This window comes from Lipotes vexillifer, unplaced genomic scaffold (genome assembly GCF_000442215.2).
Source record: "Lipotes vexillifer unplaced genomic scaffold, Lipotes_vexillifer_v1.1 scaffold763, whole genome shotgun sequence".
NCBI classification, from domain to species: Eukaryota; Metazoa; Chordata; class Mammalia; order Artiodactyla; family Lipotidae; genus Lipotes; species Lipotes vexillifer.
In genome coordinates, this window is record NW_006770909.1 from 5,025,821 (window position 1) to 5,032,056 (window position 6,236).

Here is a 6,236-nt window from a genome sequence, read left to right on the forward strand (position 1 = left end):
ATCAGTTCCCATTTTTTAAAATAGTTACCAGTGGAAGGCTTGTTTGTACCAATAAGTATTCCCAATAAAAATGTTCGAAGGTCAGAGTTATATCCTTTTGTTATTTGATTTGTTGCCCAAGTTGCTGTGTGTGACATTAGAACTTACCAGGAATTAGTGTGATAATGAAGAGAAAACTGATGTGTTTTGATAACAGAAAATGGACACCATGATCATTTACATTCCTGAATGATGTCTAATGTAACCAAAGTCCAAGCTGAATATCAAATATGGAAAAAAATACAAATAATGCAGCTGAGTTTATACCAGAAACACAATATTATTCACAAAGTAAAATAAATCACGGAGAAAGAATAAATTTTCTGTTCACAGGTATGAAACTTTGTATTTGTTTATTTCTTTTCCTTGACCTAGAACCCAAAAGCCTTTGCCTAACATGTCTGAGAAATTTGACTCCATCGAATGGAGTCAAAAAAGACAATTATTTTCATGTTTAAGACCTAAGACACTAAAATCTCCCCCAAACCATCAGCCTTAACAATTAAATTTGACTTTTAGCAGAGATTCACCTACCCAGGCCCTCTAATACATCAATGTGTATTAAATAAAGCCCAAACCATATGGCCTAGTGAAAAATATATGGACTTTGTAGTAAGAAAAATCCTCATTTTAAAACCAAGTTCTGTCATTCACAATCATGCAACCTTGGACACGTTACTTTACCTCTCTGAATCTCTATATTTTTATATGTAAAATAAAATACCACTACTTTTGTTGTGGAGCTTGAAAATAAGAGGCTTGGCACAGAGGAAGTACATAATAAATTATAATTATTACCATCATTAGTTTCCAGAGTGCTCTGGTAAGCAGAAGGAATTACTAAATTGGGTCATGAGTCTATGATCTACATGCTCTGAAAGTGCCTTTCAAACTGTAATGTGCAGAGAAACCACCTGAGGTCTTGGTAAAATGCAAGTTCTGACTCAGTAGGTCTGGGTGGGGCCTAAGACTCTGAATTTCTAACAAGCTGCTGGGGGATTTTATTTTTTTATTTTTATTTTTTGCGGTACGCGGGCCTCTCACTGTTGTGGCCTCTCCCATTGCGGAGCAGAGGCTCCAGACGCGCCAGCTCAGCGGCCATGGCTCACGGGCCCAGCCGCTCCACGGCATGTGGGATCTTCCCGGACCGGGGCACGAACCCGTGTCCCCTGCATCGGCAGGCGGACTCTCAACCACTGCGCCACCAGGGAAGCCCTGCTGGGGGATTTTAATACAGCTGATTCATGAACCACACTTTGAGTAGTAGCAAGGCTTACTATGAATCTGGACGTTATGAATCATTACAATGTTACTGATTCCTAAGAGGCAGAAGTTTCTTAAATGAAGACTTCATATATAGAGGCACCAAGAGGAAAAAGAAAAAAGAAAGTCACCTTCCATAAGCCATTTAACCTCTTTAGGTTTACAGGGAAGAAAGAGTTTGCCTAAAGTTCCTTTCCATTAAAAAATTTTGGGGCTTCCCTGGCGGCGCAGTGGTTGAGAGTCCGCCTGCCGATGCGGGGGACACGGGTTCGTGTCCCGGTCCAGGAAGATCCCACATGCCACGGAGCATGTTTAGTCTATGGCGTTTTGTTATAGCAGCCCAAACTTGACTAATACAACGAGGATACTACAGAAAAGCTTGCGGAAACTAATCATACAGACTTATCTTTGATGGGAATTCTTTTTAAAGATCTTTGACCTTAATGAGAATTTTTTAACATGGCTCCTAATAAGATGCATTAGCAATATAAGGGACATAAGGGAATCACCAACTATAACTCCACTGTGTTTCAGATGAGAAAGCTGAGGCCCAGAAGAGGCTCCCGACTTGTTCCAACTCACTACCATCATATAAACAAAAACAAAGACTCAGTTCTCCTAGGTCCCATTCAAAGTGCCTCATAGGTTTTGAATACTTCTTTTCCGACACAGAATCCTCATTATGTTTCATAATTAAATCACCATTAATTATCAGAGAAGTAATATATAACCCCAAACCAAAACCAGGTTGGGATATATGTAGATGACAGATATGTCCTAACAGTCAGATGATATTTACATGGTTTCCAATGGCCCCAGAGATTTAAGTCTAAGATGCAAACAAGCCAAAAAATGTACTTTTCTCCCTCTGCCAGAATTTATAGTCAAATGCTTAAAGCTTCCATTAAGCCCATGACATTTCGTCATCTTCTCAACAGTCCTGTAGTTATTCCAATTGAAATAAAGAAAAACTCAGTGTTCTAGGAGACCACCTCCTGTAGGACTGGCTCAAGAGTTCAGTTTCTTAGTTTGACCTTGAAAACTAAGACAAGCATCTTCAAGACTACTGAGGTTTTGTCAAATTCCTACCGTGCAAAGACCATGGTGCTCTGGTTTAAAAGCTGAAAATAGCATCCTTTCAGTGGCACAGCTAAGCCCTCCGTCAGATTTTATGGTAGTAAAAGTTCGGCATGGCTTTCAAAGTCTTTCTGATCTGACCAGTGGTACATTTCTCTAAGTCTACCACAACTTCTGGAACAAGCAGTCAATCTCCAGTTAGTCTAAAAAAGTCACGGCTCATGACCCCTCTGATCAGAGACCTCGAAGTCACGATTGTACAAACCTCCATCTTTACCATGATGTGAAAGAAGACGGTTGTTCTTCTGAAGGGTACACAATGTGAAACATGACTGGCAAGTTTTCTCCATAAACAGAAAAAATCTATCCCTCACAGAGCTGCCTTTATTTGAGCAAGACATTTGCAAAGCTTAGCGTCTCCTTGAATCTATTAGAAACCCTTCCCTGAGTGAGGAAACAGACATTGTAAATGAACCATGACTCAGAAACCCCCTTGTACCAGAAAATATCCTACAGATTCCAGAGGCATTTTATGTTCTGTCTATTTTCCTGACATACTAGTTCTAACTATCTCATTCATTTATTTTTTTGTTTAATGCTTTAACCAGTTTCAGTAGATTATTACAGTCAAACAAGTGATTTCTTTCAGGGTTAGGTTTTTTTTCTCCGTCTGACGTTGGAAGAGTTTCAGATTCAGTTGAAGGAAAGGCTCTGTTATATACTACAGAAACACCAAATACCATATATTCAGCTTAGCTACAATAAGAAAAGCCAGACACAGATGTCTCAAACTAAGCAGACGAAAAGGAGGAAAGTTAAAATTTAATGTTCATTTGCAGAAACTCCCTACTTGCATACACCCCAGATAACCAGTTGGAATCAATGAAAATTTACAAGCTTACAGAATAAAAATCTAATTCACTCATCTCAGAAGACCTTGCAGCACTTTCCATTTTTAATGTCCTACAGAGATGACTTCAATGGCACCAGAATAACTCATCAATTAAGAGAAAAGAAATGTGCATTTCCATGCTTTTTCCAGCAGAAAACAGAACTATGAATCACAAACTCGAGTTGCCTGTGCACATAATCTGTATTTAGCTTATAGGTATTCTCTCAAATTCTGTCCACATCTGGCCCATAGTTGCTCATTTGAATCAAAATATAAAAAACTGGGACTTCCCTGGTGGCCCAGCAGTAAAGAATCCACCTTGCAATGAAGGGGATGCAGGTTCAATCCCTGGTCAGGGAACTAAGATCCCACATGCCACGGAGCAACTAAGCCTGCACGCCACAACTACTGAACTCACGCACCTCAGGTAGACCTCGTGTGCCGCAAACCACAGAGCCCACACGCCCTGGAGCCTGCGTGCCACAACCAGAGAAGAGAAAACCCGTACGCCACAACTAGAGAGAAGCCCGAGTGCCACAATGAAGGGCTTGTGTGCCGCAACGAAAGATTCTGCATGCCTCAGCGAAGATCCCGAGTGCCGCCACTATGACCTGACACAGCCAAAAATAATTAAATAAATAAATTAAATTAATAAATAATAAATAAATCTTTAAAATAATATATAAAAAATTATTACAACTTTTGATCCAGAGATTCCATTTCTAGAAATAAGACAGTGTGTGAAAATGTATCTGATAGAGAACAATCATACATAACAATTGTTGAACATTTATTATGAAGCAGGCATTGTCCTAAGACTTTATATCCAGTGTAGAAGCACAACTCTAAGAGCCATGTACCGTCACTATATCCACATTGGCTTGAGGACATGGAGGTTTCGAAAAGGTCCGTTGGTCAAACAGTAATCAGTGGCACATATTCAAAAGCCTACACTCTTAACCGCTCTACAGAAATATATGTGAATGTTACAGCATTACTAATAATAATGAAAAATCTTCACAATCAAATGTCCAACAATAGAAGCTTTGGGAAAATAAACACAATGGAATTCAAAGCAGCCATATGTTGAAGAATAGTATCAGACAACATGAGAAAATGTTCGTAACATACTGAGTGACAAAATAAAGCAGGTTTTCAAAACAGCATGAAGTGATGCCCTATTGGTCACATAAGATTTATACAAAGGAAAAAAGATGAAAAGATGTTGAAAGTGGTTATCTCTGAGGATAAGCTTATGCGTGAAGTTTTTCTCTGCTATTTTTTGTATTTAAAAATATTCTACAATAAATATTGCAGAAGTACATTTCCATTTGAAAAGTTAATTAATAAAATGGCAGCCATTACCTAGTAAACTCCCTCAAAATACCTCCCTCCACTAACACAAAAATATCATTTTGATTGAGTCTGTTCCATCCGTTGTAACACAGATTTTTTTAAAAGCCCATGTGAAAATGTCAGCTAACAGACTTTAATAATCTTATAAGAAAGAAGCCATCAGCATTTTTCTAATGGTTCTGCCAAGTTCCTACTCCTTGGGAAGACCTTGGGGACATAGTACTATGTGAAAGTCATTTAAAGTATTGAGGCACAGCCCAAACTCAAACACAGAACAAATTCAAGATGGCGGACACCTAGACAGGGAGAAGGTACCTCTGATGCTCAGGCACTTCACTGGGAGATTGGTTAATGACATCACTGTGTTCACAGCGGATGCCTGAATCTTCCAAACAGGTTGTTAAATTAATGGTCGCCTGCCTTCCTTCTCAGTTCACCCATGCTGAAAAGTGTTTTTCACCTTTTAAAATCCATCTGATTTGAAGTAAATGGATAGTTTTCTGCACTAATAGCAGAAAGTCAGTTTATGGCAGTCTCAAGTTTAGTAATTACTGAAGTAAAAGGGCTAGAAGAGTAATTAATATGAGATTAATTGAGCTGTATGGGGAACAGAGAAAACTGTGCAATACAGGCTTTAGATTCCCTTTTCCAAATGTGAAACCATAAAATGTTGATCTCATGCAACCATCATGTTAGTAACATAAGGCAAGTGGAGACGGTGGGAGGAAGAGACTGACATTTAAAGAATGCCTAGGGACAAAAACTGGACTGAGGAGCTTCAAGATGGTGGAAGAGTAAGACGCAGAGATCACCTTCCTCCCCACAAATACATCAGAAATACATCTACACGTGGAACAACTCCTACAGAACACCTACTGAACGCGGGCAGAAGACCTCAGACCTCCCAAAAGGCAAGAAACTCCCCACGTACCTGGGTAGGGCAAAAGAAAAAACAGAGACAAAAGGATAGGGACGGGATAGAGACAAAAGGATAAGGACGGGACCCGCACCAGTGGGAGGGAGCTGTGAAGGAGGAAAGGTTTCCACACGCTAGGAAGCCCCTTCGCGGGCAGAGATTGCGGGAGGCGGAGCGGGGAGCTTCGGAGCCGCGGAGCAGAGCACAGCAACGGGGGTGCGGGGGGCAAAGCGGAGAGATTCCCGCACAGAGGATCGGTGCCGACCGGCACTCACCAGCCCGAGAGGCTTGTCTGCTCAGCCGACGGGACGAGTGGGGGCTGGGAGCTGAGGTTCAGGCTTCGGTTGTATCCCAGGGAGAGGACTGGGGTTGGTGGCGTGAACACAGCCTGCAGGGGGTTGGTGCGCCACGGCTAGCCGGGAGGGAGTCCGGGAAGAGTCTGCAGCTGCCGAAGAGGCAAGAGACTTTTTCTTCCCTCTTTGTTTCCTGGTGCGCGAGGAGAGGGGATTAAGAGCGCTGCTTAAAGGAGCTTCAGAGACGGGCGCGAGCCGCGGCTGAAAGCGCGGACCCCAGAGACGGGCATGGGACGCTTCGGCTGCTGCTGCCGCCACCAAGAAGCCTGTGTGCGAACACAGGTCACTATCCACACCCCGCTTCTGGGGAGCCTGTGCAGCCCGCCACAGCCAGGGTCCC